Source organism: Megalopta genalis, chromosome 2, assembly GCF_051020955.1.
Source record: "Megalopta genalis isolate 19385.01 chromosome 2, iyMegGena1_principal, whole genome shotgun sequence".
Lineage (NCBI taxonomy): Eukaryota > Metazoa > Arthropoda > Insecta > Hymenoptera > Halictidae > Megalopta > Megalopta genalis.
In genome coordinates this window covers 32,604,906-32,615,952 of record NC_135014.1, presented here as the reverse complement: position 1 = coordinate 32,615,952, position 11,047 = coordinate 32,604,906, and the positions used below count along the sequence as shown (strand labels likewise).

General features: G+C 40.2%; 2 long non-coding RNA genes across 2 annotated transcripts; one reads left to right on the top strand and one right to left on the bottom strand.

The window, feature by feature from the left end:
• Nucleotides 1-660: 660 nt before the first annotated feature.
• LOC143258860 (uncharacterized) lies at nt 661-5,175 on the bottom strand. The gene is made up of 2 exons (XR_013032763.1): nt 4,205-5,175; nt 661-3,156 (listed from the first exon to the last, which is right to left on the bottom strand). It is a non-coding gene; the product is annotated as an uncharacterized LOC143258860 (long non-coding RNA).
• A 3,013-nt stretch (nt 5,176-8,188) lies between these two features.
• Nucleotides 8,189-10,642, top strand: LOC143263844 (uncharacterized). The gene is made up of 2 exons (XR_013037169.1): nt 8,189-10,130; nt 10,187-10,642. It is a non-coding gene; the product is annotated as an uncharacterized LOC143263844 (long non-coding RNA).
• The last annotated feature ends 405 nt before the right edge of the window (nt 10,643-11,047 follow it).

Here is an 11,047-nt window from a genome sequence, read left to right as displayed (position 1 = left end):
GGGGCGATTGACTTTGGACGTTCGCTGAGATAGTTGGAAATGTTTTGGAAATGCGCGACGACTCGCGTAGCGCCGGCTATACAGGGTGTCCCATAGTTATGTTAACACACGGAAAAGGGTGATTCCTGAGGTCATTTGAAGTAACTTTTTCCTTAGCGAAAATGCAATCCGCGGCTTCGTTTACGAGTTATTAACGAGAAACGGTGACCAATGAGAGGCGAGATCAGCTGGCGCGCGGCGGCTGAGCCAACGAGCGGTCGAAGCCCTGATTGGCCCGGCCGCCTAGCGCTAGGCGAACTCGCCTCTCATTGGTCAATGTTTTTCGTTAATAACTAGTAAACAAAGCCCCGGATTGCATTTTCGCAAAGGAAAAAGTTACTTCAAATAACCTAAGCAATCATTCCTTGCCAGATGTTAACATAATTGTGGGACACCTTGTATAGGATGTTTCTTGCCTATTGGGGTTGTGGAACGTCGTCTTACGCACAATTCCCGTTTCTGTCCCAAAGCGAATTTCACGCCCCCCCACAATCGTAGTCTGACCTTTTCACTTTGGCAACGTATTTGTTCAATGTTTGTGGGCGTTTTCAAATCCACTTTACGGTTACTCTGCTCGTAACTCATTTATTCAGAGGGAAACTTAATCACGACCACGCGGAATTAACTTCTGTTCTTCAATCTATATTTATTCTCTTCTTCCAGGAACATATTCGAGATACAGCGTTTATCGTAGACATTTCCATTGGCATAGTTCTAAAGCAATTTCATAAGATCGTGCTACAATTTTAGATTTTGCATTTCGGTTTACGTAAAATTAACGTAATAAAAATAGTAATAAATTCGCAAGATAGGAGACATCTGAACTGATCGCTAAATGCGCTAAATCGACCTTCACGCGGATCTTCTATTTAATTCTCTTTCGATGATGGATCGTCGTATCTTTTATTTATTTATGCTTCAATCTAGATGGTTTATTTAGTAAATACAGGATTATTATTTAATACAGGGCTCGACATTACTTGCTGCTAGTGGCTATGTTCTTACGGTACATTGTTTAAGGATATTATTAATGCTTCGTATTAGTGCTTCAGATTGCATAATTTTTTGCATAGAATTTGTTATCGCGATGTTCTTTTCTAATAAATACGTAGATCCTATATGCTACAGTTCAATTAACACTAAAACTATCGAACCAGTAAAAATGCCTAGTCCCTGGTTCTTTATTTCACAATTACTGATATGATAAAAATGTTTCCATTAGAAATTGTTGGATAAAAAAAAAAGTAACTTCTTTATTCAAGCATATATTACCACAGAAATCGTGCGAAGGTTAAATAAATCCAATTTCATAAAATTTACAGAATTTTCAATTTCAAATCCAATTTTATAAAATAATGTACATTAGTCATGTTAGGGGTAGTCTTGTAAGTCTTGTTATTATAAGTCTAGTTCTAGTGTCAATGCTGTAATTTAAACTTTTTGAAATTGTAACATGCGACGTTTTTCCTCATAGATTCCACAGATTTTTAAAGATACTGTTTCTGAAAAAGGCTATTCTCTTTAAGAGTCGCAACAGCTACCATTCGACTCAATCACCAGCGACAGGGATGAGTGACTTCGGGCATCGCAACTGCAGCGAATTTTCATCCGAATCGATCCCGAGGCCCGTAGGAAAAGCTCGCGACCAAAAATGGCGGTCGCAGGACGCTCGAGCCTTTCCAAGTTAGGCCAGTCCAGGACACTGTTGGACTCTGCGAACGACGTTTACTCGCGTCGGCGTGTGCAGGACGTCCGCCGTCGCGTCGCGTCGCGTCGGCTCGGGATCGTTCTTTCTCCTCCGGCTTGATCCCGGCCCTCTTCCCAGCGACGCCACTAAAAATACCCGGGCGAAAATCACCTTCGTGCACCCGGCCGGCGAACAATGAGCACCGTGTTTATCCTCCCCGTCTTATTATTATTGCCTGTTCGACCGTAGGAGGACCGTGAACGGCTGAAGGGCACGCGTGGGCGTGGAATCGCGGCGCGACGCGGCGCACGGTGCACCGAACCGGGGACAAAAATCGAAAAACTCGCCGATTCGTATCGATTCGAAACTATGTTCGGACTTTGGTCAAATATTTATGTAGGGGAAGCGCGGCAAATTCCGTAGGGTAAGCGCGTCGATTGCTCCGCTCTCTTTTCCTGGTTACTCTGCCCACGCGATAATTTAACCTTGTTGTTTAAAAACAACATTGTTAAATTACAGATATCGTAAAATAAAATTTTACCTGTCTTCTTTACAACTAGACTGCGGATGCAAAATAAAAATTGTCCATGTTTATTGCACGAAATATAAATTAGATGAAAATATCTTTTCTCTTTTAACGATTGCGATAGATTGAAAATAATGTAACAGTATTAAATTCTTCTAAGGTATTTTTAGTTTCGTATTCGACTTATTTATTCATCTTAAATAAATCGTCATAAATACATAAAATTCTGCAGTCTATTTACAACCTGATCAAAACTTCAATTTTTTAAGTGCTGCAAAATGCAGATCTTGTTAAAAGACCCAAGAAACAAGTTGCAAATAAAAACGAAAAAATACAACAATGATGTTTTTTCTCTTATTCTGCAACATTTCAGCTTTAACGCAAAAAGACCCGCATCGCTTTATATCTCATTTTTATCAAAAGTTCTTTGATTTTGGCGCAACCTCTCGATTTGACTCCACTGCGCGGCGCGGCGGAAAAGTCGCGGTTTGGTGGTTTGTTGGTGCGTGAGTGGCTAGGGCACGGGTGCGTGCACACGCGACCCGTCAGCCGCTACGTTTCAACGTGCAAATGTCAATGACGTCTAAAAATAGGCGGACGAGACTCCGAGCGGACCGGAGTCTCTCCTCTAGATATACTGGAACCCGTTGCCCACTGGCCGATGACGCTCCGGATCCTCTATCTGCCTGGTGACCTTGACACGCCGCGGCCCAACCGTGCCCAGATTACGACCGGATGGTCACCTTGACGTGACGATGACAGGACGCTCGATGGTCCAGTCGTTTTTTTCTCGAGACGACAGCGACCCGGTCGGTCCTGCTAGCCTTCGGTTTGTCCTCTCCCAAGGGGCACCGTGTCGTCCACAGTTCGACACTGTCATCACTTTCGTAATTGATTGCGAAAACTAATCGTTGAAATCGTAATCGTTATTCGATTCATCGTTACATATACAATTTCAATATTTAATACTGACTTTCAATGTACAATACTGACTTTCACTGTACAATGTACAATTTTAATGTACAATGTAGAGTTTCAATGTACAACGTACAATTTCAATGTGCGATGCACACTATCAATGAATGATGTTCACTTTCAATGTACAATGTACGGTTTCAGTGAACAATATACACTTTCAATGTACAATACACACTTTCAATGTACAATACACACTTTCAATATACAGTACACACTTTGAATATACTATTTACACTATCATTGTACAATGAACAATGCATAGTTTCAATGTACAATGTACACTTCCACTGTAAAATGTACAATGTATAGTTTCAATGTACAATATACACTATCAATGTGCATTGTACATTCTCAATGTACAATACACACTATTAATGTGCATTGTACATTCTCAATGTACAATATACACTATCAATGTGCATTGTACATTCTCAATGTACAATATACACTACCAATGTGCATTGTACATTCCCAATGTGCAATATACACTATCAATGTGCATTGTACATTCTCAATGTACAATATACATTTTCAATGAACAATAAATAATTTCCATGTACGATATACAGTTTCAATGTACAATATACACTTCCACTGTACAATGTACAATATACACTTCCACTGTACAATGTACAATGTACAATATACACGTCCACTGTACAATGTACAATGTACGCTTCCACTGTACAATGTACAATATATACACTTCCACTGTACAATGTACACTATCAATGTGAAATGTACATTCTCAATGTACACTATCAATGTACAATGTACATTCTCAATGTACAATGTACATTTTCAATGTGCAATATACACTTGTACTGTACAATGTACAGTTTTAGTGTACAATATACACATTCACTGTACAATTTACACATTCCCTGTACAATGTGCAGTTTCAATATATAATGTACAGTCTAAATGCACAATGCACACTTCCAACATATAATGTCCATTTCGAATATACGTACAACGTTCATTATCAATGTAGAATATACACTTTCACTGTACAATGTACACTGGGCCAAGCCTCGTAAAGATGCATTGAATAAAATCCAATTAATTAAACCGGTTCGAGGCCCGCCGCGATCGTTCACGAAACTTGTTTAGATTCGGACACCACTTGATTGAATATCAGGTAGCACGCGCCTCGCCGCCGAGCGTCGAACGTAATTATTAAGGAACCAATAGTTTGATGACTTTCATTCATCAGGTGTGCTCCGAAACTAATCCTATTAAACTGAGGCCGAACTACTATACGCGGGAGCCAGGCGGTCCACGAGCCAGTCGAAAAGTCTGTTCGGGACAAGGTCCCGAACATGCGACCGTCATGTCGCGGCTGCAACATCTGCACCGCAAATCGAATATAAAAAGTTAGCGGGGACGGCCACGGGAAGGCGGGTTACGTTACGTAATGGTCCCCGTAAACTTGTCATCGCGGCGTCGCCTCTGTCCACACCCACGAGACGAATCGTCTTCGGGGAACGTCGGCCTCCTATCAGCGGCGCATGAATTTTTACATAACGAGGACCGAACGTGGAAGACACAGAGTCGTTCGTTCGGATGTTGACGAAACGTACGGGCGATCGGGCGGCACGTGTACCAAAATAATCTTCTGGGAAGTTATTAGCGGACCGTGGATCTCTATGCGAAATAAAAACTCGCAAAGTCAACCGCAGGAGACGGAAATTAAATAAAACTCAATTTTTTCTATTAACGATTCCAATATGTCAACAATAGCGCGACGGTGTTCTCAACATAAAAGGCGCATAAAATCCGCGATCTTGTCATTAAATTTGTATTGGCTGCAGGATTTCTATTCCCGCTTCCCTTCGGTTCCGGTGACACCATCGTTTTGTCCGCGCTCTTCGCTTACGCTCGGAGACACATTGCTATGTGTATTCAAATGCGAATATTATCTCATTTACTGGTGTTATGGGAACGTGACACAATGTAGTTTTCCTCCGCTGAAATATGACCTCCGATAATGCATGCTCGTACGGAAATCGTACGTATATACAGGGTGTCCGAAAAATGTCTCGCAAACCTTAAATGAGAGGCTTCTGGGATCATTTGAAGTAACTTTTTCCTTAGCGAAAATGCAACCCGTGGCTTCGTTTACGAATTATTAACGAAAAACACTGACCAATGAGAGGCGAGCTCGCCCAGCGCTTGGCGGCCGAGACAATGAGCGCACGAAGCCCAGTTCCGCTCACTGGCTCGGCCGCCTTGCGTCAGCATATCTCATCTCTCATTGGTCACTCTTTTTCGTTGATAACTCGTAAACAAAGCCGTGGGTTGCATTTTCGCCAAGGACAAACTTACTTCAAATTACCTCGAGAACCTCCCATTCTCGGATCGCGAGACATTTTTAGGACACCCTGCACTTCTTCTGTTGCTAATCTTAAATAATAAATCTTACTGTTGAGTCCTGCTGCTCGTTATCCATCGTAGACAAATATTTGACATTCAATAATTCAGTAAGAATTGCTTGAGATTCGTTTCAGACAGCACTGAAATAACAATTATATTATCTCACGATGTCCGCAGCCGATTGCCGCGACGAAAATAGAAAATATTCTGCGACAAGGTGAGCTTGTCTAACTTTTGAAAAATGAAGCATCGGGCCTGCAGAAAGGTTTCTTGTTCTAGATTCTAGATCCTCGGCAACCTTGGGCAATTGTTCAGATAAAACGAGCTGTACACGTCATGAGAAATAAAATACTGACGCACCGATCACATTATCAACGCGGCGACACTTGTTCTCGACAAAATATTAGGTCTACCGGGAAGTTCTGTCCGTTTAAGAAACGAAAGGAAATAATAGATTTTTCATAAATTTAGTAATATTTATTGTACAATATAATTTCCGTCGTTACTCATGACCTCTTGCCAGCGTGATGGCAATTTGTGAGCAACATTTTTCAAAAACATATGTCTCAAATGAACATGTGCGTACCTATCGAAATTTGCAATGACATTATCGGACAGAACTTTCCGGCAGACCTAATAGAATCATACGTATCCTCTTAATAGTTCGTTTAGCAAACGAGTCCGCAAGAGTTCTTTTCACACCGAATGCCGAAGTCGATTAAAAGCCCCGGACGAATTACCACGTGAGCCAGCCTCGATTCACGTCCGTCAATGTCTGCTCTATTTTTAGGCCCGCGTAGAGACCGTGTCGGTGAACTTGATCGGTGTGGGTGAAGTTATGGGTGGACGAGACCTTGTCGTGGCCCATCGCAGGATTATTAGCCGCCCCGTGGAATGTCGTTAGTTTAATGAGATACCTTTTTTTTCGAGGAGGGTCGTCGCGATTACTTAACAGCAGCGTTGGCAAATATAACCTTCTACGCTCGATCGCCGGTGGCCGTGTAAAGGGCGATAGCGTGGCTCTTTAAAAAGACCGATTATGGAACAACGGCCGAACCTTGACCCACCTATGTGGACGGGCACGACGATGAAGAATCGGAGGCAACCTTGACCTGTCTAACCGAACGCAGGATTACGCGCAGCCGAATGGACCTCGACGTTACCGAACGGATTCTGAAAAGTCGAATGCTCGAATGGTCCCATACCATCATCGTCCTATTCTAGCTCTCTTGGACGGCCCTCAGCCGAGCCTTTTGAGACCTACCTGGCCCAACTGTCACGGATTCTCATGTTCTTTCTCAATTCTTCGAATTCTAAGTACTTCCTCGGACTGCCCGCTGTCAACTCCGGCGTGTTCATCTAAATGGTGCGAGATTGAATCACGAATTTCTAATACGAAAAGTGCTATAATAACTAGCGGACATTTTATGTCAATTAAGAAGGAGACGTCTGATTGTAAAAGGTTAATCGTTTGTGTCAGGCTGCGGATTTTTATACTAGAGCGTGACGGATTGGACGTTTACAAAATTTCATTGCAATTTTCTGTTGACTGAAAAATTCGTAAATTGCTCGAGGATAATAATATATATATATATATATATATATAATTATAATTAATTAATATATAATTATTAATTATTATAATATATAATATATATATATATATATATATATATATATATATATATATATTATAATAATTCTAAATAATATCACTGTGGGACTCAAATATTGTATACAATTAAAAAGTTACAAAGACTCATGATTATATGATTGTATAAAATATTTACACATATCTCGTCTCGACGGTGCTCTGACGACAGCTGGAGCTATTAGCTAAATTAATTATTAATTATTTAACTCGAAGGCACCTCGAAGTACCATTTTCTCTAGAACGTTCCTATACATCATACTTTTATTTTTAATGAACCGCTGTTACTCAGAAATGTCCGCCCCAACTTTTCGTCGGCTACGCGCAGCTGGTGATTAGAAAAATTAATAGCGAATCTTTTCTCAACGCGCGGAAAGTACTGTGCGTTAAGATAGTGTTACTACTTTATAATAAATATAATAATTATAATAAATATAACCTTGACATAACCGTGAACCGTTGTACTCAGAAAAATGTCCGCCCAAACTTTTCGTCGGCAACGCGAAGCTGGTGATTAGAAAAATTAATAGCGAATCTTTTCTCAACGCGCGGAAAGTACTGTGCGTTAAGATAGTGTTACTACTTTATAATAAATATAATAATTATAATAAATATAACCTTGACATAACCATGAACCGCTGTACTCAGAAAAATGTCCGCCCAAACTTTTCGTCGGCAATGCGAAGCTGGTGATTAGAAAAATTAATAGCAAATCTCGTAACGCGCGAAAAGTACTTTGCGTTACGGTGGCGTTATTACTATGATTCTTATAAATGCTTACAATTATTTATGATTGTAAATACTTACAATTATATATATAGTTACAATTAATCGTTGCGTCGAGCGATGCGGGACGTCGGACGGCGATCAACGACGACGATTTTCGCCGGCAGCGACGGCTGAAACGATCTCGTTCGTATTGTAGAAGGTATCGGCGTCGCGACGAGGGTTAAGAATAAAGAAAGTAAAGAGTGCGGCGCACTACCGGGGGGCTTTTGACCGGCGACAAGACGGCTCCTTAATTGAGATTCAACTCCTGGCACGGATAATCGCGTGAGTCAGCGGCAGCCGCGCGGCGTCGTCGTCTATCTGCCTCCCTTTCTGCTCGTCGGAATTCCAGCCTGACGAATCAATCGACCGCGAAAACGAGACGCGATCGACTCGATCGACGCTCGACGGGAAGTCGCGATAAGCGTTATCGCTTCGCAGGACGAGGACAAAGAAATCTTTACCACTTTCGCCGCGAGAGAATCGATCTTCGAGCGGACCCGGCCGCTATCTGCGAACAACTTTCCTATTCGATGCAGAAAATCATTCGAAAAGGTCGGGCAATGATGATACTCGAACGATCGTAAGTGGATCATGCACTTGTAAAAAAGTTCGCGAAGTTTCTTTTTAAAGGGACAGAATTTTTCTCGCGCATAGAATGGAATTTTATTTTTTGTTTGTGATTTTATATAGCGATTTTTATTTTATTTCTCGCTGGCTGGTTTCTGCGATGATAGAATTTTCTGTTATTTTTCGCTTGCTGCTCTATGGAATAGAATTTTATTTTATTCTTTGCTTGCCGTTTCGTACAATAGAATTTTATTTTATTCTTAACTTGCTGTTTTATTCGGTAGAATTTTATTTTATTTTTCGTTTGTCATTTTATATACGATCGAATTTTATTTCTCGCTTGCTGTTTTACACAATAGACTTTCATCTTATTTTTCGCGCGTTATTTTATACGATAGAATTGCATTTTATTTTCTGCCTTGCGAAATTCCTCGGAGAAACGCTCTTTTGTCTACGATTGCACGCGATGCATTAATTTTATTTCCCTAAATATTAATGCAATCAGTGGCGTAATTAATATCATTACCAATAACAATATCATCATCAATAATCCTTGAACATTGTACAAATGAAAATTAGACTCGTTGCGACCGAAATAAAATTCGTATCTTACAGCTGCTCTAAAATAATATTCTTAACAATTTCAATATTTTTAACACATTAATATCGCGATCTGGAATAAGAAATAAGAAATACGAACGAACAAAGAATGAACGAAAAACCAGCGAAAAGATATCGTCAGAAGGAACGTCGTCGGCTAAATTCGATAATGTTCTCTTTAAGAATCCAAAATGGCGACGGCGGCGCGTTTAGCCGGTGCAATATTCATGACCGAGCTTTTTCAAGCGAGCCGGTTGTTTTCTTCGAAGAGAAATAATGGAAACGGTGAGACAGAGAATAACTGGTTTACCTAATTAGCATAATATTTATTTTGAAGTTCGCGTACCGGGGGAAAATACGGCCACCTGTTGAATGTCTCGGCGAGGAACGGGTTGTCCTTTCTTCTGGCTCACCCTGGCCGGTGCCTGAACAACGTTCTAAAGTCGGCGTCCTTTTCAAAGCAATTCGTTCGCCTCGCGGCACGTGTAGGAACGGCCGATCGCTGTTATTAATCCTGCCGCGTTACGCGTGTTCGCCGCGAGAAATCAGTCGTTGATAGCAAATTGAACCGGTCCGAGCGTGTGCTCGTGTATCGTGCCGTGTGTACGCACGTATATATACCGCTGCATTATGTTTGTTTTCTGACAAACGTGTTCCAACATTTACACTTCGGTATCGTTTCGATCGTTTACGACTTCCGGCAAACTTTATGCGACGCATTCGCACTCGTTCCAATGGTATATGCAAATGCTACCTGTTTCTCTTGAAACGTGCACATCGCTGTGACCTTAGCAGAGTTTACAATGCACCACGTGCATCCTGTTCTACTCGGTCACCTCACATTATGCCCTCTATTTCTTTTTCTCGCTGGATTAATCGTTCTTTCCTTCAGCTACGGTTATCAATTGCGCGGCGCGACGCGGCGACAGCTTCCGGTAAGAAACTCGCATTTCATGAAATTCATCAAATTCATAAACGTTCTAATTTTCAGAAATACACGGTCGCCTGTAAATCGAAGTAAAAGGAACGCGGGTTCGTCTTGGCGGGTTTCGCCTTGGTAAAAAAAAACAACGTATTATCGATATGAACATTATTGGTATTATTACCGCGCGTGGCATGTTGCCATTTAAAAGATGTGCACGTGGCATAAATGCATACAAATTCAAAGCCCGCTTGGGACAGTTGTTATTTGTTGATTACGTATTTCGAAGCTTGCGTATTTCGTATTTGTGAATAAATTGAAAACAATTCAATTATTAAATGTGTGTATAGAAAAATTAAAGAACGTTTCGTCGCGTTGTTTCATGTATTTCTTATTTTTACGGTGGCGGCTGTTATTAACGTTTCTAGCCAATTTTGAAGGTCGTTCTTACGATTAGAAATGTTCGCACTTATCGATGTAAACAAAACAAAACAAAAATTGCTAATAGAATTTGTTTGACCTCACCGTGTTCCTCGTTCTTATTCCAAGGCGATTGTTATCGACAGACCGCGAAGTTTGAAGCGAAACATACATTTTCGAAGACGCTTGTAACAAATTAATTTTGACAAATTGAAAATAGCTTAAAAAATTAAATTGAACGAAATAAAATAAAATTGAATAAAATAAAATAAAATAGAATTAAAATAAAATTAAATGAAATGAAATTAAATAAAATTAAATGAAATTAAATAAAATTAAATTAAATGAAATTAAATTAAATTAAATGAAATTAAATAAAATTAAATTAAATGAAATTAAATTAAATTAAATTAAATTAAATTAAATTAAATGAAATTAAATAAAATTAAATCAAATATCATAGCTGGTATTTTACGCCATAAATGCGTAAAATCCAGAGCCAGCTATCAA